Source organism: Hippoglossus hippoglossus, chromosome 2 (genome assembly GCF_009819705.1).
Source record: "Hippoglossus hippoglossus isolate fHipHip1 chromosome 2, fHipHip1.pri, whole genome shotgun sequence".
Classification (NCBI taxonomy): Eukaryota; Metazoa; Chordata; class Actinopteri; order Pleuronectiformes; family Pleuronectidae; genus Hippoglossus; species Hippoglossus hippoglossus.
The window spans coordinates 1,410,255-1,432,691 of NC_047152.1; the positions used below are offsets into that span (position 1 = coordinate 1,410,255).

The 22,437-nt window shown below is 41.8% G+C and overlaps 1 protein-coding gene across 3 annotated transcripts in view; it reads left to right on the forward strand.

Annotated features, from left to right (window-relative positions):
• The window catches only part of LOC117772600 (interleukin-1 receptor accessory protein-like 1), a 258,307-nt gene that overhangs the window by 24,655 nt on the left and 211,215 nt on the right, over positions 1–22,437 (forward strand). For 2 of the 3 annotated variants that reach the window (XM_034603861.1, XM_034603876.1), the window contains exon 1: positions 17,662–18,143. The exons of the other annotated variant lie outside the window; for it this stretch is intronic. The gene's annotated coding sequence lies outside the window, so the exon portion shown is untranslated. Of the gene's footprint in view, positions 1–17,661; positions 18,144–22,437 lie in introns of those variants that run through there. 3 annotated transcript variants of the gene reach the window in all.

Here is a 22,437-nt window from a genome sequence, read left to right on the forward strand (position 1 = left end):
CATATTAAGGAGGTCTGTAATAAAATCCATTAAGATTATGGTTTTACAAAGTTCGCAAGGTTAATATTGGATACTGGAGTCCTCATTAAAGTGTTAATCTTCAAGATTACTGCTGTAATGTTTCTTCATTTTTCATAGTTACAGCCAAGCCTCAGAGTTTTAGTGTAAGAAATAATGCAGCTTTTTACTGCAAGTTCACAGCAGGTGCCCCTCCTGATATCCTGACACGTGCACTGTTAGTTTCCCATGGAAGCTCTCATCTTGTATCACACGGGGTAACAGATTTTAATCACAGGTCTCAAGGTTGACTGTAAAAACTGACGTGTAGAGAGCATGTGAGCCGGAGAAGATCCCCCACGCTTCATACCTTTTTGAAGTCAGTATCAAAGCTTCTTACCTGTTGCTGTATTTCTCCCACGTGTGACACAGAGTCTGTCCATATTTTTTTCTGCACACCAGCGGTTTCTCCATTTTTTAACACCAAACAGAGATTTACTCCAATAAGCTTCTTCACACAACACATTGTTTTCATGCGATTCATTTGCACAGTAGTAATATTTTGAACCTGTATCCAGTCAATGCAAGCGTTTACATCAGCCACAGCTATTTCTTCTTTTATTTTTTTGGGGACTATGGTCGATTCGTCACAAGGTGTCGCTTCTGACATGTACACATCCAATCAGAATGCGAGTTGCCACAAAGTCCGAGTCACATTTTGAAGCAGTAGAAGAACAAGTTCCTCCTCTATCCCGTCTGAAGTTTAGTTGTCGTTTTATTTAATGCACTTGTTAATGCATGCTTCATTATTTTATTAAGTAAAAGCAGCAACAGATCATAGCTTGATGTCAATGACATCGTTTTTCTCTCCCTGAGGCACGATTTTATTTGTTTTATCCTTGTGATTTATTCACTAAATCGCTTTGCACTTAAAGCAACTCGTCTGGTGCGTGGAAATTCACCCTCAGAATTATTTGCAATTGCCACTGATGTGTAAAGGCCTTCCATCTATGTAGATACCTCTGGTCCTGCAGGTTCTGAATTATCTGCCTCAGTTATTTCTGCTGCCACTCTTAATATAATGCACATGACTGGAGTTTTGTTTGCCATGTACACAACATTGAAAAATCACCCTCACCCACTGAAATTTTAACGGCTTCATGTCTTGTCAGGAACAGTGCCCCAGTTTCTAAGCTGCTGTATACAACTTTTATTGCAGCTACTTTCTACTGAACAAATAGTCCCTTTGAAATGTGTGAACACTTTCATATGAGAGATTATGTCTTTACCTGATAATAAAGAGTGGAATATCTCCACGCTCAGCAGTTCCCATTGCTGCACAAGCTCATTTATTGATCTCAGTGGCTTTGTAACACAGTGGCCAACATAGTGGTGGACCACTGCTGGCTTGGCAGTGTGCACTTCTTAAAGGCCTTTTTTCCTCCTGTGTATATACTTGGTATGTGCCTCAGGTATAGCACAAAATAAACACACATTAATGAATGCAGGGTTTGCTGTAGAAACAGTTATATTCTGTTTATTAGAATCTACTAGAAAAATGTTTTATCATCTGAAACTACCCCCTGAATCTTTTGTCTTCAGATGCATATAACTAATGAACAAAGAAGTGAACCATCCTCCCATTTAAAACACATTTTAATGTTTACTTTTTCTATGTCCGTCTTAGACAAGACCTGTTGGAAGAAGAACTGTACATTCACGTGGTCTAATATACCGTCCGGCTCAAAGATTACACAACTTAGACCAGTGTCTCCTTCACAGCTTTATTTTTGGCTTCCTCTCTTCCTTCTCAGCAAATGAGCGTATGGAGAAAAAAAAGCATCCAGACACTGAGATTCGTGCAGTTACCTGCAAGTTAATGAGAACTGGAAAACTTAAACTCAAAAGCCCTTTTTATGACGATTCATTCCACTACTTCAGTAAAGAAAATGCAGGTAAATGGTTTCTGTCTTTAATTGGGTGTCTCAACAAAAACGAGACACAGGACCCCTTGGCAAATTATGGCAGACACATTATGCTGATTATATAGACTAAATGGGAAATAATTTCTAATTTAGTTTTAATATCATTAAAAGAGGAAGCTGTCACATTGAAATACAGCAAGTAATGTGCAGAAATGAGACTGAGAATAGTGAGAATATAGTTTGCACTGATTGTAATCATGACAAGAAGCTCAGCTTTTTGTTCCTTCTCATCTTCTTCCTCCTGTTTCAGTTTCATCTTAACCAGTCTCCAGATAAACAAATACAGAGTGTGTGTGTGTGAGAAGATGAGACATTCACACACTCGGCATTGAATCATATAAGATCCAAAATAATACTAGTCCTAGTCCATTTGAGTAGAATAATGCTACAGCTGCAGTCCTGTGTATGTAGGTTGTGTTTTACAGTTTATGTTCAGCCTGACATGAATACGTTTATCGATCTGAATTTGAAAACAGTTTGAGTTCCGTCAGCACGTTAGTAAAAGTTTCTGATACTCAGTCATTAGAGAGCCACCCCCCCTGTGAACCGGTGTAGCTTTGTAAGGAATCTTTGTTTTCTGCCATATCTGTGTGCACCTCTGCTGAGCTGGGAATTGTGTCAGCAAAATGACAGTAAAGATGACAAAAGCTTCAGCAAACTGGAGCTGAGATTCTGCTAAAAGCTGGTCCATGGGTCCAACTTGGCCCCCGTACCAAACCCGTGGTTCTTTGAAGCGTTTAAAAGAGAATATGATGATTTGTATTTGATACATTTTCATTGAACTTAAAAACATTTTAGATTTTGAGGAGAAAAAATGTCTCATTACAAGCTTAAAGTTTATTTTTTACTCAGAACATTAACTGTCAACATAAGAAACTTATTCAGTTTCTTTTTAATCTCTGGCCTTTTGCCCATGTTACATTCAAACTCGTTGCCTGTGCCAGAGAATTTAAAATCTCTCTCCTAAAGCCGGGATCTTAAGAGAAACAAGCCGAGTAGAACATCTTTGAGATATTTTAATTATTACGTTTGTTTTTTTGTGGAGAACTGGAGACCTGCAGATAATTCAGCTTTTCAACCTTGCACAAAACATTTGGCCACTACAATTGTCCAATATCATCAAAGTTGTAAGAACATATGATAACTAAGATGTAGAGATATTGTTAACAAGATGTTTCTCCATCATGTACAGTTTCTCCATCATGTACAGTTTATTGACTCCAATTATATGAAATGCAGTCAGTTTCTGCTCAGGGAGTATTGATTTTACGTGTCTCCTTGGAAACAAAGCGCTTTGATGGATTGCAGTGGAGACGATGAAAAGCTTAAGCAAAAATAAAAAAAGTAAAAGTGTTGCCTTGTACATGAATTAAATAGATTTAAAATTCATAATAATTGTTTGTAATAATAATAACTTGCAGAGGTGAAATAATTCAGGCCAGGAATTTGACTCCATCCTAGGCCACCCTCACTCAAACAATCATTGTGAAAAAGTCTGAGTGCTTCTCACTTAACAATTGATTAAGGTAGTGAGATGGTCATGCATGGAAGACAAAATTTGACAATCGGTTGGAAACACAAAACTAACTGCGGTCAAATGCGTGAAAGTTGTGTTGTTGACACATCCGTCCTCTCAACCCTCCTGCTAACTTGGACTGTGTTGCTTTGCATCTTGTGCATTTGGAGCGAGGGTCTGTGCAGTGGCGATCATTGACCAGCACGAGCCCTAGAGAAAACCGTGATATCACTATTGGGTGTAGTTACACGTTTAATGGGTCATTGCAGAAAGTAGAGAGTCACGTGGTGGATGTGCATGAAGTTTGTCCGACTTTCATGCAGGAGTCGAGCGTTTATGTGCAATTGTGTCACTCATCAAGTGTTGTCGTTGCTGAACCGCGTGACCATAGTTTATTTGCCATCCCCACTGTTATGTTCTTGGCTCTGTCTGAAGGATTGTGCACAACATATCCGTTCAAATCTGTTCTTCTGATTTGATGTGCTGAAGATTGAAGGGACTGTTCAAGTGTCCTTCAGCTCTGATCCACTAGTGCTTTCAAAGGATAGATGATATCACAGAGTCCACTGAAGGCCTGAGGGTCTAATGCAGCTGCAGACTCTGCACTGCTGATAATTACACCCCACAGCTTTCAAAATGCCAGTGGTTACCAGAGAGAATCATTCTGGAGATGTGAAAAAAATCTGCTGCAGAATTGCAATATTTTGCAAAGTCTAGAGTATTGCCGCGTTTGAACCGGTCATTGTGCGGGAGAAACTGCTGCGTGGTGATGCAGCTTGTTAAATCCGGAAGGAAACTCTGTGGAGACATCCAGTTAAATATTTCATCTAAGTTTGCGCATGAAATGCCAGAGTCGGAAGATGCTCATGCGGCACAGGCTGAATCTTTCAACAGGAAATGTGTCATGATCAAGAGTAGAGAAGACGTGTCGCTCCGCTCCCTGATCTTCTGTAGGATTCTCCTAAAATCTGATACCCATTAAATCGAAAAGGCCTGACATGAGCCCCCGACCCAGTTTGCGCCTCTCATGTAATTATCTTTTTAACATTGGAGGAATCTCGTGTTTATTTCGCAGGCAAGTTGACAGAAACATGCAGTGGTGTCCATCAATAATAAATACCGGTGGAATGTCATTTTGAAAAGCTCGGCAAAACCTTTTACACACCTGTAATGAGTCCTCAGGTTCATAGCTTGTTGTTGTACTGTGATTTGACTCGTGGATAAAATAATAGTATTAATCAAAGGAGAGACATTGCATTTGAAGATTTAAGGTATGTCTTCCTATTAAGCTTCACACTAACCCTCTGGTGTCGCTTTCTTGATTTGAAGTGGTCTAATAACCTAAATCTTTTATTTGTCAGAAAGCACAGTGAAAGAAAGTGAAAAGAAATTCCTCTTGCCATCTTGATACAAAATCTGAATCATTTAGCTCAGCATTTTAATACGTACGTGCCACAGAGCATGATTGGATGTTAATTGGTAAATTGCACCATGTAGTGCACAAGTGTGGAAACACCTGCATTCGATATATATTTCTCCACTCAGCTGTTTTTCTTGTGTAAGTGCATAATTTTGTCTGTGTGTGTCTGTGTTGTTTAGAGTCAGATCATGTTGGTGATATTTTATTATATAGTACCTAAATGAATCTCAAACACTCCCAGGGGAAACTGTAACTCTTTTTCTCACCCTCCAAGATTCATAATGCAAACTCCTACTTTCTACTTCAAGTATAAAGTAATACTTTTTTAAGGTGGAACAAAAAAACCACAACTATCCTTTCGTCCAAAACAAATACTTTAAGACGTGGAGGAAAAAGAGGTAAAGAAATGTTGGATAATGGGAGTATATAGTCAGGCGGGTAAGGGGTATGAGGTGTTGGGTGGATAAAGGAGAGAATTAGGGAAGGGTGGAGAAGGAAAAGGGGATGGGGCTTTAGGAGGAGAGATGTTCTTCTGTTACCAACCCCTGCTCTTCTTTTTCTCACTCATTTCTTTATCGTCACTACTCACTATCTTCTTTTTCCGTTGTGTTGTCTTCCTCTTCTTTTTGAGTCTTGTTCTCCTTCCACTTTGTTTTTTATCACGCTGCTCCTCCTTATCCTTTTGTATTTGCCGCCGTCCATCTTCCAGCTGGTTAACTTGCTCCATCAGAGACTTGTTTTCCTCTGTGAAAGCCTGTGTGTCCGTGATTGTATACAGCAGAGAGCATCATAGGGTAACTGCACAGTGTGTTGAAGCTGTAAAGGTCAGCGCTAAACTGCAATGGTGCACGTACTTCCAAATGTTTGTTCGAGCAAAAATCTCCCATCTGTTTTCATCCCTTTTGTAACACATTTAAAATTCTGAGTACACACAATGAATCTGAGATACTTCCTGAGATGGTTTGGTTTGCAGCCCCGCGCGAAACAATCAGTGACACTAAATGTGTCACGCTCTCAGGTAGTGTCTAAGTTTTTTGGCAGCACAAATCAGAAACAGCAAATACCAGTGTTTAGTGTAAGGCAGCAGCACAGACTGTAAGTCAGACCTGATTGCTTTACAGACGTTTTTTATTAGCGCGTCTTCGTTTGCCGTGAGGACGCTGAGCAATCCGTCATGTGCCGCTGTAGTTTTACATTTGCACCTGCTGCGGCGCACAGGGGATATTGAGAAGCAGAGAAGAAGGAGCTAAATAACCCCGGACCCAAGCCAAAATTCAAACCCACACACAAGGCTACAGTGTGCGCTTGATTTTGCATTAAAGAACATTAATTCCCCCCCTCTCCTGAGACTCTGTCTTTCACCGGCATTCCTGAGGTTTCACAGCGTTGATCCAAACTGGTTTTCTAATGGAAACTACCTCACACTGGGAGAGGTGGAAGTGGCAGTTGGTGTGACGGGATTAGCTTCAACTCTGGCCGGTATGCACTGCTTGTCCAATGATGTCAGATTACATCGAAAGAAACCAATAAGAGTGGCGCGGAAATAGCGACCGAGGCACAATTTCCCTGAGTGACAGGGCGACGTTTGCTGTGCAGCATGCGTAATTAAAAAAAACGTGGCAAACTCTCTTTCTGGCTTGTTGAGTCTGCTGTTGAGCTTGAGCAGTTTTTACTGTTGTTCTCATGCCTTCACTCTGTTGCACTGACGACTGTCCCCCGTGGGTGTGTGGGACGGAGAGAGGAGTCACAAGAAGCCATGAAAGGAGGCCGGCTCGTGCCTGCTTCTTTTTTAGTGGCCGCTTTTAGATACGATCAAAATAAACGTTGTACCTCAGAGGCACAAGGCCAGCGACCAATTCTGTTTCCTTTTTTTTTTTTGTTGCAGTTTGTTGATTTCCTTGTTGTATTTGTCGTCAGGCAGGGAATCAGACACAGCAATAAAGCAGATTGATGAAAGTGTAGGAAGACGGATTGAAAGACAAGCGGACAAGCCATATATCTGAGCACGGGAATTTAACCTGCGTTGCGTTTTTTATCAATCAAAACATGATCTAACCGGGCAGGAAGTATGGAGATGCAGATCATGTTCATGGAGTTTGATTTTCTTTTCCTGAAAAACACATTCTGAGCGTTGCATTTATTATTGTGTGATTTTTTTTTTTATCATTCTGCATTGTGTCACACTTGCGTTTTCTGAAAGACTCGGCTCAGTCTTCCTGCTCCCTTCTGGGGGACAAACACATGGGGAGTCAGAGAGTTGACACCAGGAAAAGGGAGTCGTCTGCGGGGAAACAGGGAGACGCAGTGATGTGACTCTGTGCCAAATGTTTACAGGCGAGCTGACATAGTTAGAGCAATGGAAGGGGCTGAAACGAGGCTGTCTCTCTCTGCACTCTTGGAGGAACGGGAGATAGGAAATCTAGGTCATCGCCACTGATGCATCGCAAAGTGAACTTCAAACAAACCTGGCCTTTAGCGTGATGTCTCTCCAAAGCTGTGTTACATACCATCAGAGACCGATCGCCATTTTCTGCCAAGAGCCGCGGCGCTTTTGCCTATTCTCCATATCGAGTGCCACTCTATTCATCACTATCTGTCAATCTTCCTATTTGTGTAGGAATGTGCGGTTTACCATATGTATACAAAGGAATCGTCCGTTTGGATCTGGCTTTGTAGCCAATTAGCTGGCCTATAGTTAGACCACATGCTAGGCTTCTGTTCCTCATCTGCCCTTCACTGAATTGCCTGAGGGAAGTCTTATCTGTAATCATAGCCCTGGGAATTGTGGTAAAAAGCTTTGTTCTACTATTCAAGGCTCGATCTGTCTCTTTCAAGGGCAGCTGGTTGAAACAATGGTGTTGTGTTGGGAAGGATTCCACTTCCCTCAAAATGCTTGTGGTTAAATTTGTATTGTCCCCATTCAGGAAAAAAAAAAAAAGTCCTCATGTGGTTATTAAACACATTTTTTGTAATTTATTGTAATTGTACCAAATTAAAATAATGGCTTTCCTCTCACATCCATTTACAAAGCCGTCACTTGACTCTCGAGTGACTTCAGACTTCATTAGTTTATAAAACTTTTCAGAAGTGTAGAGGCAATTCTGCTTCAGCGAGCAACACAAGAGAGCTCCCATTAGAAATGTATGAGATTTAAGTCCAGATGAACCGAGACCCCATCAAAGAAAGAACACAAAAACAGGCCCTGTAGTTCAGAGACGTTCAAACATGCAGCACCATTTTAGAATAATGTTTTGTGAGGTGCTGCACCGCACGAGCTATAATTAATGCAGACAAGGCCCAAGTTGTGGGTTCACTCGCTGTTGAGTGTAGGAAAGCTTTCTGGCTCCGGTGTTAAGTAAATGGGGACGCCTGCTCTTCGCTAACAGAAGGGCTGAGTGAATGTGGAAAGTGCAAAAGGATGCAGTTGTTTGAATGGCCTTTACACAACAGCTTAAAACAACACTTTCTTGAGTCATTTGGAAATGCAATGAATTCTAATATGGCTCCAAAGTTCAGTATCATGATTTTTTTATTATTGATTGAATTACTTCAGCCACACGCACACATCGAAACGCAACGTGACATCACTGATGCACTTTTCATGTTCTTCAAGGAACCGAAAGTTGACTGCTGACAAAAAGGCAAACGAGGAACTAGTTTCCACTGAATATAAAGATGGACGACATGCTGGCTCCCAGGTCATAAATCCTGCCTCCCCCATGTTAAGGGATGGGACATGGACCAAACGAAGTGCAGGTCAAATAATTGTTTCTCCTGAGCATCCTACTGGTGTCTGTTAAAGTGAATGTTTTGCAGATAAAGTTTGGTTTTAATTGGTTATTTGATGCTATAATAACAAGGTAACAAGTGTTTTGTTTATTGACAGCTGAGACTGACTTGTGATTGGTTGAGTGTATGCATCGACGCTACTGATTGCTACTGTGCATACTCTGGCTCCAAATGATGGCACCGTTCCCATTCGGGATATTCAAGCTTCATGTCTGGATAGTGGGAGGAAGTGGAGACCGCGTCGTCCTTTTAACTTTAACATTAACTTGTTGATATGGATTTTTTGAGACACAACATTAGTGCTAAGTGATATCATCAAAAATGTATCTACAAAATAGGGCGGCAATGACTTCTGGCACTTTTATGACAGCAGATCTACTTTTAATAAAGCAGCCACAGTAAACTGTTAGTTGACTTGAAGACGACTGTTGCACACGACCTCGTGAGGTGAGGCATTCTGGTTTGTGTGCAAACTACTCTCGTCACGTTCAGCATTAAATCAGTGCAGGATGGAAAAGAACAATTACTGACTGACATTGGTTTGTTTGTCTGCCGTGTAAACAAAAACACTAGTTACTCTTCAACCAGGTGAGAAATTCCAAGGATTATAACTCTGTTACATGGACAAGAAGTAGTGTTTCCCTCGGTTTTCCAGATATTAACTTCCACCTGTTGTTCCTCGTCGTATTTAGTGGGTTTCCTTTCTTGACTTTGTTAGACCGGCAGAGTTGCAGTGGTGACATTATTGATCAGTTCACAAGATCAAATCAAAGATAATTAAAGCCAAACAATTCAGAGCTTTCCTCACAGTCTCAGGAAGTCCATTATAAAACCTCCTCAGCTCTCCATATTAATCAAATCTCTGTGGGATAAATACACTTGCCTTTCCTCCCTCCAATTTCAGAGTCGTGAGAATTTGTCCAGCTGGTTAATAGCATTTATTTATATTATTCACAGTATTAAGAATTTAAGCTCTGGGGGAAAAAATGATACCATTTCAGGGCTGAATCATTTTACAGTTATGAATTCTCAAAATAGATGGAGCAATGTACGAACCTCCTCGCGTGTATGCCAACTCAAACCAGCGGCTCTTACTCATCTCTGACAGTCTCACCGTGGTGATATATGCCCTGCTTAATACCTTAAATTGGATAATCCTACACCTCACACACTTGCATGAGAGCGTGGCACTCCTCCATGTTGAGTCCCACGAAGAGGCAGCGGACGGCATGGTAGGATCAAGCTCCCCTGCCAGCTGCGTGGGAGGCATGATGCATTTTAGGAATCAGCAGTTGAATGGTCGTTTATTAGTTACATGGGATGCCCACATTATTCTAATCCTGTACCAACAGGGCTTTTGTTGTTCGTCACTGGGAATGTTGCCCACCTATAGTGCCCCAAAATGTTCTTCCATCAGTATTCAGCGCTCCTCTTGCCGCTCGTTCCTTCCTCCTTGGTAGAAATGAATATTTCTTGTTTCATCTTGAGGTGCACATTTCAAATAGGTTTGACATCAAGCAAACGCGGACCACCTGGGTCTATTTCCATTAATTAAGTGAGCCGTGATGTCCATATGAAGGCAGGGGGGGCCTTTTTGTTTCAGCGCGTTGAATATCTTGATTGAACTTCTTGATGCATCTTTCATGCATCAAAGTGCAAGGCTCGGATCGCCTGGTTAACACTACAAAGCCAAACAGAGCTCACCGGGAATTACTTATTATTCACATCACTCAATTACCCTGAAAAACATTGTTCCATGGGAACACGCAGGACATTGTGGCTGATGTGCGCACATCCCATTGAAAAGGCAAATGCCAGAAAAGATTGACTTTGAAGAACGTGACCCATATAGTACATGACACGTCCCTCATCAAGTTAATTCAAGTCGTTTAACCTCATTAAGTCTCAAATGTTCTTTTCTTGTACTTGTTTCTGAAAGACTTTGACTCACAAGATGACTTACAGTGACATAACTTAAAGCTCCAGTGCAAGTCCAGCATATTTTCTGCCCAACCATTGAGATTTCACATATCCTGCATTTTTGATTGTCTTATCATGTGGCAGAGATAGACACACTCCAAACACTAGATAAAGAAATAAAGAAGAAAAGTTATTCCCTCGTCATTTTGTTAAGTAAAAACTGAATAACCCAAGATGATCACTAATCTAAATCTCAGGGTTTGATTTTCCAGGGTTAGAAATTCCACAGAAAACCTAATTTAATATCTGTCATCAGATCATTTTATGCCATGTATGCTTTTTAACACTAGAGGAAAAAGGAAACAATACTACTTTTAGATAGTAAAATATCTGGAAAACATCTTGCTCCTACAATATGAGTAATCAGCAGCATCAGATCAGCTTTATATGTATACATTATAGAAATTGGATTTTTACACATTTAAAATCTTTCAAAAATATTTCTTTGGTCAAGCAATTGTTTTTTTTTGAGCAGTGTGCATCAGAATCTGACTGACAGGAATAAAGGCTAAAATCATAATTACCCTCTATCATATATCAATGCTAGTCAGCCAGTTTGCACCATGGCCCTGACCCACATACACCTGAATTACTCCTTGTAATAAAAGAATCTGAATTTGTCTCTTAAAAAACGTGATTTAATGAGGGGGGTATGGTACATATGCACCCTGTCTCATACATCGTGAACCTACTACATTTTCAAAGAGAGGTAAAGGAGTCAGCAGGGATGTGCATTTTCACATGACACAGAAACGTCTTCCAGCCACGTCTGTGCAGGATTAAACATCGCGTCAAGCCGCACGTGGTCTTTGAATCGGGATTTTAAGCACATATCTCCACACGCCTCTGATATCATGCCACGCACGCCTGCCTCCCTGGAGTATTTATATGTACGGCCTAATTCTCTTCTGGAGCTGCATCATCAAAATATGATTAGAGGGGCTGCAAACGTCTGTGAATTCTGTTTGTATGCAACGTCTCTGCGTTTGCAAAAATCTATTTTCGGAGGTAATATACACAGCGTCTTTTTTTTATTTAACATATCTGACAGAAAATTCTTTTGAATGTATCGATGGAATACATGGCAGACAGAATTTCCACCGTCAAAATATCTTCAAAATATTGACTTCCAGCACTTTTTAATTGGGTTCAGGTATAGATGCAGGATGCAGCCATATATGGCCAAACTTAGCACGTTTCCCCTCAAAGCGTTTTCAAGGTTAGCAGGTCGCTCACCCTCCTTGCTCTCTGTACTCCATCCCTTTACTCTAAAGCTTGTACGCCTCTGTCGAAAGTTCGAAAAACTGCAGCGAGAGCTTCACACACTCGCAGAAAAACGCTTTCATCGCTTCCCAGTTAAGCACAGCAGCCTTTTCTTAACGGCTCACAGACCTTTCATGACGACATGCAGCGACTGGGGTTGAGGTGGGTGGGATAGTGTTCGGGGGCCCAGGGGGGTCTGCCAGTGCTGCAGTTTGTTTTCCTCAGTTTGAACCAAGATGCAAGCGACTTATTTTCTCTTGTTTCTATAATTGGACTCATTAGGCATCGTGCTGCCCAATTAAAAGTGTAACTCTGCTTATAAACAAAAGTCACATTGGAGTTTGGGTAGCAGCTTTGCTACTTCGGAAAATAAAACAAAATTGAATTACAGTCGCTGTAAGTTGGGTAACACATAAAAAAAAAAAAACTCATGAAGAAACATTACAGAAAAGCTGAAGATGAGCATCGGTAGATTTTGTTGTGCTCGACTTTACACACATGAGTATCTGCTATATTGTTTACACTAATGCAGTGCCTGTTTAAAGCCTGCCTGTTTTAAAAAGGGGCAAAATGTCTTAATATTAAACGTATCATGTGTCCAAAAAGCACCAAATTCAAAACTGCACTTCGTTTGTCCCTTAATAATATATATGGCAAGGATGAAGCTACTAAAATGGAGCGTTTTCCAGATACATACGATTAGATAGATGACTTCATACCCATAAAGTTGCTTTCTTGTTTTCGGTTCTCCCTCTTTGCTGCAGTTTACTTCGAGGAGGATCTACATGCTCTGTGTTCAGTGTGGTTTAATGGTGCAGTTTGATTCACACGCATTTCACCCCAAATTTCCTCCGAGCACAAAAGTAAAAAACACATTTAGAGTAAGTAGTGGCTCCCTGACAAGAGTTACGATTTGAGTTGTCAGATGTAGGCCAGGGAGGCTATAAAAATATCCGCAACCAGTCTTACCTCTGCCGGAGCGTGCAGCTGTTTATTTTTGGAGAGCAGGTAGTTCAGTTTTTTCCCTCGCAGGAGTTTGGAGAGAGTGCTGTGAGAGCAGAGAGGAAGAAAAAAGTCCGGGAGGGATTTTGTTGTAAACCGATGAGCGTTGTGTCTTCATCACTATTTTCAAGCTGTTTGCTAACACTGCTCAGCGTAACGGAGGCAAATCAAACCAACGCAGTCAGCAGGTTCCCCAAAAGAAAGAACAAAACCAAAAGTCTGCACATGAACGCTCCCCAAGTCGATCGTACGGACTCCCACAGCTGACATGGCACAGATTTCTACCAGCGTCCATCACACGCAACTCGTCTCGTCCCTCTTTGTTTAGCCCAGCAGGGGGTTCGTCGTGACTCCGCAGTACCCGATGTGTCGCTTTCCCTCGTGCGCTGAAAGAGACGTAACACAAAGGCAGGATGTACTTGCCCCCTGATGCTTCGATAGTGCTTCACACTGATCCGTGTGAACTCTCTTTGCTGGCTGATAAGAATCACGTCTTCATATTCTCTCCTCTGCAATATAAACACCTCTGTTTATCACATTTAAACTTACGTCAACTTGCATCACGTTAAATCTTCTCTGCCGAGCTGCACTGAACGGAGCCATGAATCATGCATCAACCCTGTGATGACATCAGCCCCCCCAAAAAAGACATGCTCGTACAACAGCTCTGCAAGAGACGCTGTGACCTCTTATTGTCAGAAATTATTATTTTTAAACTGTTTAAATATGAATCATACAAACTGCATTTAGAAAGATCATGACGTGCACATGGAAATGATCACACTGTCATTTATTATAGGGTCTTTCTTAATGTGTGTGTACACTATAATAACTGCTCCTTCCTGTTTGGGTCGGCAGTAATTGGAGAAGGGCTTTAAGGCTTCCTCCAGTGACCTCATTACCCCAATTAAATCTGTCGCCTCCTCTGAAAACAGTCCATCTCACAAAGTGACGTCCGATTTTCACTCCCAGGTTTTCAGGTGAGGAAGTCGAGCGGGGACATATGAATTCGTCTTTAATAGTTTGCTGCATCATCATTACATTTGAAGTCGTCTTTTTTTTTTTTTATCAATAAAAGAAGCTCTTGTGCAAAATACTTTTAGCAACCGGTTTGTTGACCTTGTCTGTGCTATAAATGCAAAAAGAGTGGCTCAGATTATAAACTTTCCACTGCTCTTTTGTAACAATCTGGCATGAAATGATAATCAATAACTGATTGAAATCTCAGTTTACTGCTCAGTTTAGTGGAAAGTAAAGTGTTTATTATTAAATGATTAAGTGAATCAGGGAATGACTTTGGAAACAAATTCGTAGGCTGTATATTAACAAAATGCTGAATGCTAACCACAAACTTATATTCTCTGAAATGACCAGCAGAGGGCGACTCCACTGGTTATACAAAGTCACTAGGGGGTATGGTATGGATACCGTGTGATTGACAGCTGGTGCCATCCAATGGTTGCAGGTCACAGGTGTAGGTGGGCGTGCGGTGTCCTGGAGCTCTCAGTCAGACAAACCAATTATGGTTACTTCTGGTTTCAAGAAAACCACAAGATGGCGCTGGACAAAATGCCAAATTACAGGCTTCAAAATAGCAGTACAAAAAACAATATGGCTGACATCATGGTAGGTTGCCACATGCATGTGATGCGTTAACCTCAACTGACAAATTTAACAGTTGTTATTCTGAGTGTGAGATTTCAGGAAGTTCTGAATTCTTAGTCACAAGAATCGAAAGAGAACTGGGAAAAAGCTTCCCTCACTACCTGAACCCTGAGTGTGAAGTTTTAAAATAGCTTTGAGTATTACTCAGCCAATAAGGGATTATACAGGTGTATTTTAATCATATAACCTTGTTGTTTGTTTGTTTGTGTCTTTTAATAAGAAGCTTTAAGAAGCTTTCAATCACTAGATACTGGCTTCACTTTGTCTGTTTAACATATTAAAGTTCTGTCTGAAATTCTTTTGAGGTGCAGACCCCCCCCCCCCCCCCCGTTTTATACAAGTGTCGTAAATTGAATTTCACTTTTATGCAGTTAATTATAATGTAAGAGTTGGTGACATGTTTTCCACCCAGTACATCAAAAGTTGTCATTTTTAATTGGAAAGGTATAAAGCTTCCCGCTGTTGTTGTCAAGTGGAAATAAATCCCTCGCGTGTTTGTTTTTAGACCATTAGAAAACAATGTTTTTGAGTTCAAAACGTGGGTTTTTTGAGAGCGATTCATAAAAGCAGTAACCCACATTAAACTGCACAAATGTGCAAAAGGCACCGGGAGTTTAGAATTATTACAACAGACAAACCTCAGCAAACAATCCACCCCCCCATTTGACAGTTGTCCTCACACTAACTGGTTGATGGAGCCGAGGCCATTTGCCGACGGCAGCCTCGGATAGGGAGGGGGAATCAATGCCGTGTTTGTCCACTTCTCCGCTCATTAAGGAGCCCTCTATTCACATCAGGGTCAGTATATGACAAAGAGAGCTCACAAGTGCACATTTTCAGTCCCGGGAGGCTGGTTTTTCTCGTCCTCAAAGCCCTCCCCTCATCGAAATTCGCCTCACAGAAACACGGAGCCAGGGGCCAAAGTCTTGACAGGGGTAGCCCAGTGAGAAGGAAATCAAACAAGTCCCTTTTTGATGGCCCGACTGGCCGACAGGGGGGCCCGCGTACGTAAATGCCCTTAATCTGTGCATCACACCTCTGCGGTTGAGGGAGAAAAGCGAGGCGGCCTCACCGTCCATTCATCATCCCGAGTGATTCTGGGTTTTGTCTCTTGCCTGTTGGATGGGAGTCCTTGGTTCCTCATAAATACTGGTTATACCTGAGCTGTACAGATTGAAATCCTTTTAGTCTTTTCAGCGAACTTGTCACATTCATGCCCGTGTGCAGTTAATATTGAACAGGCAAAAGGATGATAGCAAATATTGATATAGTGGAATGAATACTGATGTTAAATGTGGATATACTGCGCTGTAATGGAAACTAAGCACATTGTAAGACCCCCGTTGAATTTGAAAGTAGATTATCAAAAGAGAGCCGCTCGTCTGTGTACTTTTTGTCGAATGAAAACACGAACGCCTTCTTAAAGACATTGAAAAAGAATGATTTTATTTAAATGGAACACAGTGTTTGGAGTATTTCTTTGGCAAAATGTGGGTTTAGTCTCTGCAAGGTCATGCATATAGCACCTGCAAATACAGTGCACGGATTCATTGGTCTGTTCACTATTTAAGATTATTATTATTCAATACTGGTCTCACACTGTAGATCTCTGTAATGAATTCATTTTTAAGATGATTAATTTTTTCTGCACAGTTGCATGGGATTTATTCCCACATTAATTTTTAATTTTTTTTTTTAAACCGGGTGAATTTTCTCCTTTTATGCAAAGTTCAGACCACACAACATTCAAAGTGGTCACATCTCTGTGCAGTTCACGCAACACGACGTGCTGTCTCATGATTGGTTCAGAGTTCATACTGCGCAACTGACTGGCGACAAAGGGTCACACACTGCACACCCCCCGACCAGTATATGGTACAGCCCTTTCTCTGCTCCAGTTAGCCGTAGTAGTTGCTTAGTCTTGATATTCAGCCTCCTGGAAATCAAGTTAAGGAGGAGATGTGTCACATGAATCGTCCTCAGCGACGGCTGATCGAAGGCAGAATTGGCTCAGATCTGGGGCTTTTGCTAGCAAGTGGAAAATCAGGCAAAAGATGGTGTAATTTCGATTTTTATGTGGCCATTTTTATAGCAATATTATTTGTGGGTGAATATCCGCGTAATCAGATTTGTAAAATACGTAAAAGAATGAGCACTAAGATTCGAGAATGCGTATACAGGATGCACTGAGATTTGTACACGTGTAGAAAAAACTGCAAATTTGCCCAGATATGTGAATATGTAGAGATATTGGTAAATGTGATTATTAATTATCACTTTTTTATTGATCTGCTCATGACAAATGGTGATTTTGCAAGAAGTTTGTTTTTATACTGTTTTATGATCACCAGAAATTGTCGCATGTGGCCTTTTTGTTGATTCCGATATTTAGATAAATTGAATCCATCGCCACAGATTCAACTTCTTTCATGCAACGATAAGCTTTTCAGACTCCAGAGAGTTATTAAGGGGAGTTTGTTTTACAGTGCATTTCAGCTCTTTTCTGTTGTTTCCATTGGGCGGCAGTGCGTCTATCCTCAAACTGAAGCTGCACCGCATTGCCTGTCGGCCCATCAGCTGCTCCTCTCTGCACGATACAGTGTGAGCCACTAAAACCAATACGCACAATACGAATGTGCGGGTGCGTAATTCGGATGAGTTGGCTCATGTGCGCGCGTCATGAACGTTTGAGCATCATGCAGAGGATGGAGACTCCAGAGGAACGCGGGTCTGATCAGGAACGCTAATACTGTCAAGTCAGAAAGAATGAGGAGGAGAATGGCTGAATTCATCTTCAAAATAAAAGCCACAGGAGAAAAATGCATTGCAGTAAAATAACACCAACATAGTATACTTTTATTCAACGCAGGTTTTACCCTCCTCATAATGCTGCTTCCAGCTACAACTTCAATCCACATCCAAATACACGCCCATCATATACATGGGAACTGTTCATTTCTGTTGCGCTTTTATTTTGACGGCTTATCCTGTCCGTGTCTGTGCCGTGTCCGCGCACTTCACGCACCCAGCGTCCACAGCGACACTCTGAGGGAGAGAGAGGGAGAGAGAGCATGCGGTGTGTCTCTTCCTCTGCACATCACTTTGGCAATTTGCGCTCATGTAGTCCTGCGCAGCGCGGAGCTCACCTGCCGGGGCTGTTTGGCTGTGAGCAACTGATTTAAAAAAGAAACAGAAAAAGGATAACCACACTCACTGCCTCCTGGTTGTTGCCCTCCCATCCACCAATCCTCTCATTTCTGATCCAGATTTCTTCATTTCTCCTGCTGTTGGAAAGTCTTTCTGTCACCCGACTTGTGTCAGTCGACTCTGGCAATATGTGATTTTGGGGATAGACGCTGCGCTTTTTCTTTTTTGGAGACTATTTCACTACTGGGATTCCCTTTTTTGTTTCAAACGCCACCGCTTCACTCTGTGGTATAACATCAGATCGTGATAAAGCGTGATGGTGCGGGGCTATCAGGACTGACGGCAGAGTGTACGCTATCATTGGGGAAACTGCGCGTAGGTAAGTTCCATCTGTCCTTTCATCCTCACGTTCCCAAAGTTGGACAGACGCTTACGCTGCCCTCCGTGGAGATGTTACCAGTTTAATTCCATATGCATGGATCAGCATCTTCTACTTATGAACGGGCTCTAACAAAAAGGATCCACGATCTCCTTATATGCGGCACTTAAATGCGCATTTGGAGCGAGCATGTCGTCGTCCCCCCCCCGGTTACGCATGAATCCCAGTCGCTCTCGCTGTAGTTGCGGACGCAGCCTCCTCCAGTGGAAGTGTGCACGGCTGCAGTACGACAGTGGAAGTGGACTGTTGAAGTCCTCTGTCCTCTTTAGTGGAACCTAACCATCCGTTCCAGTGCGTCAGTGGATGAGCTGGTGTTCATTTTACGCATTATTTTCTCTCTCTCTCTCTCTCGACGTTAATTGTGTTAAACCTGTGCGCATTTGCATCTCGCCCTGGTGTGTCAGCGTCGTGTGTTTGTGTGTGTGTGAGACCCTGCACAAGTGTCTCCGTGGGTGTATTGCAAATGTGTGCATATGTGCGCGCACACCCAAGGCGCGCGTGTGTGTGTGTGTGTGTGTGTGTGTGTGTGTGTGTGTGTGTGTGTGTGTGTGTGTGTGTGTGTGTGTGTGTGTGTGTGTGTGTGTGTGTGTGTGTGTGTGTGTGTGTGTGTGTGTGTGTCAGAGGAGGGAGGCGAGAAGAACCTGGGCTTAGTTATTCCAAATTATTTCTGCTGAGTGATTGCTTGGCGAGTCAGCCCTCTCTCTCTGTGGCTCTCCTCAGTATTTGCGAGTATTTCCCCTCCTCTCCTCTGCTTGGATGGATGGATGATGGCTCATGATCGTCCAGATGGATGTTGGAGCTCCACTCTGGCTCTGACCAGACTCAGCTTTGCCAGTTAAACATATTTGGGAATCAGGAAGTGATACTGATGTAAAGTTGGAGCGCATACTGGCATCTGAAAAATAAAACCATCCCAGTATCCTCTTTTATGCTCTGGATGAGTAGCTGGTGCTCAGCTGATGGGGATCCTAAAAAACAAATCCTGAATCCTTCTCAGGCTGCAGATAAGTTACATAAACCATCTCATCGAGCAGCACCTGCTGCAGACATATAGAGGAATCTTTTACAAACCATAACCTCCTCGATGGCCGCCTTCACATTTAGCGGGCACCTCATTAATCGCACATGATCTTTCTAATTTTCAACATCTGCTCTAAATTCCTCCACTCCAATTTCTTTTGGACATTCTGCTTCAGGTGACACTGTCTCGCTTGATGATGTTGCTTTAATAATATTTATACATCTACAACATCTGGGGTTAAGCTTTGCCACAGGGGCAACCAGCAGCACGTGAATTAATAGGTAACTGGCAGTGGCCACTTAACGAAAGCCCTGCAGCTACATATCGAGCTGAGTCGAGTGCTCTCACAGAGAAATTGATTTAGACAGAGATTATGTCATCCTGCATTGGCACTTTTTATGCTGGTCAAGTTTACCCGGCGGCACTGAATTCCTCCTCCTGCACTCTGATGAATTAACTGTAGGTTTAAAGTGGTAAATGGATAAATGGTAAATGGACGGCACTTACATAGCGTTTTCCTGGTCTAATCGACGTCTTGTAGTGGTTTACACTACATGCCATTCACCCATTCACACAAATGCATTAATACACACATTCACACTGATGTTGCAACCGCCAGGGGCATTTTGGGGTTCAACCTCTTGCTCAAGATCACTTAGATATTCAGTCTGGAGGAGGCAAGGATCAAACCACTGGCCTTCTATTTAAAGGATGACCCAATCTTACACAACACTGACACCCAATTTGGATGTTTCCTTGATAAACCCTATGTTGAATTTCCATTTTTACAATGTTTTGCATGGAGTGGCCATGAAATGCTGTAAAAAGATTATCAGCTGTTGTTTTTCCCTTATTAATCTTTTTTCCCCCTTTTCCCTGAGTTAGACTCCACCTGTCCTAAATTAAATTGCACTAAAGCAAACCACGACAAACCTTTCCAAATAGCACTTGGCCCTGTTCAGCTTCCACTGCTTTCTCCGGTCGAGAAAAGGATCTGAAGGCATCTCCAGCGTTTTCCTTTCCTGCCTTGATTGATACCTTTACTTTTCAAGGAGCTGTCACCAAGGCCTATTGGCTTTGGCATTGCAATCAAGAGGTGGATAGTCAAAGGCTTTCAAATGAAAGAGTTCATTAATGTGGTGGAAATAAGGGTTGTCTCTCTGTGCAGTATTGGCTCTGTGTGAGGAGTGATTGGAGCAGTTGATGAGGATTTGTGGGGAAAAATGTAGGAGAGGAAGTTGAGAGGGAGGCTCTGTAATCATAGCTCTTAAATTACATTAGTAAGACTCGAGGGGAAAAGAAAGTGGTGAGGGGTGATCCAGCTTGTGTGTTGATATGTGTGTGGCCGTATATACAGTGTGCCTGCAAATATCATAAATGTTCTGCTTCAGCTTGAGCACCTCACGTTCCTGCTCGGCACAGCTGCTGTGCAGACTTATTGACTGTTGTGGCATCTCAGCATTAGAAGCTGGGGGCAACGTACATAACAGACATGCTCTCAGTTAAATCTTGTGAAAATCCATTTCCCCCACGAAGATGAGATTCCTGTTTCCCCGCGCTTTGTTCCATTTTCCATCACAATCATTCAGCATCGATCTGATCTTACTTTTTTGTGGGACCCAACATGTCATGCATTGACAAGTGTGGTGGATCAGTGTATGGAGGACAATATGTCTCGTCTTGCCGGTACCTCAAGGTCAGCACTGTTTTAAAGAGAAAAGCAAATGTGTGGTAATGATGTGGAAACATTCAAAATAATTAGAATGAGATTTGCAGTAGAGTAAACATATGGGACATAAAGGTATCCAGGCTAAAGACCTCTGTTGTACGATGTAGAGCTGGAACAATTAGTCCCTTCAATTTATAGTAATTTGAGGGAAATATAATCAACAATTTAGCTAATTTAGCATTAGGTGTTAAGGATCTAATGATTTGCTTCGTGCATGATTGTCTTTGTGGTTTGTAGTGAGGGTTGGACAGAACAATTTGTAATCATCCTTGGTTCTCAGAACTTGTAACCTATGTCACATTTTTTGGAAGCTTCCTTATCTAAGCCATATAGAGTGTATAAAGATGGACGATGCTTCTCCACTTCCTTGCTTTGTACAAAAATCAAGCCAAAAATATCCGGGGTACAAGTGCCACCATCTTTCTTTTTGGATGTCGTTTGAAGTCGCCGTAGTGATCGTGGAGTGGAGCAGCCGTATCGAGGTCACGTCATTGAGCGATCAGTAGTGAGTCAATCTCAGCTCTCCATCATGAGATTTCCCTCCATTTTTATACCATCAAATATTAAATTAAAACCAAACCTACCGGAGACATCTGTGACAATGTATTTGACGGTGGCTGCGATCCAAACCATTTGGCCTTACTTTTGGGGATCTGTCATCTGTGGTGAAATAATTAATTGCAAAAACGATGATAACTTATAACAAATACAAAATAATCATTGTTTACATCCTTTATATTTTTCAGTTATGACAAAAAAGACGTTGACAGCTCTATATGCCGTAAGATATTATTTAGACCATGCTAGCTCCTCCCTATGAGACCAATGTGTCTAATGTTATAAATCAATACGCAGGACTTCTTTATGGCATGGTTGGATGTTACAGCTTACTTTGATTTGTGACGTTTAATTTGCTGGATTAACAAAAAGCCAACACACCTGCTGGTTATCATACCCATAACATATTAAGTCACTACTCTATATAGCCCTAGTAAATAGAAAATGCAGAACAGCATATTGTGATGGTTTGTTCACTCATCCTGGCTTTAAATGATAAAATATAAATTACGTGTTTTCTGATTTAAAGCCAAAATCTGCCTGGTCGACTTCACCAATATCTAATACACAGCAGTCAATAAGAGATGTCATCATTTACTATTCTATGGCCATAATCTATTTTTTGTCGGGTCAGATCAAGAGTCCAATAAAAAAGCACACTCTGCCTTCAAATCTGTTTCCTGCAGAGGAGGGAAACTCTACATTTGTGGCCCCTGAGCTCTCAGTGCACCCTCTGATGCCGTCATTCAGCAGAGAGGTATCACAAAGAATGCTCTACCTTGCACATTATTTTCATGGGCCAGTTATTTTAAGGCCTTGACCTGAATGCCTTCATCTATGAATGAGAATTGAGCTCAGTGTCTGCTGTGGCTATGCTAGCTTTATTTACTCCCTGCATGTAATGGCACTCTAATCCCAACGTAGCA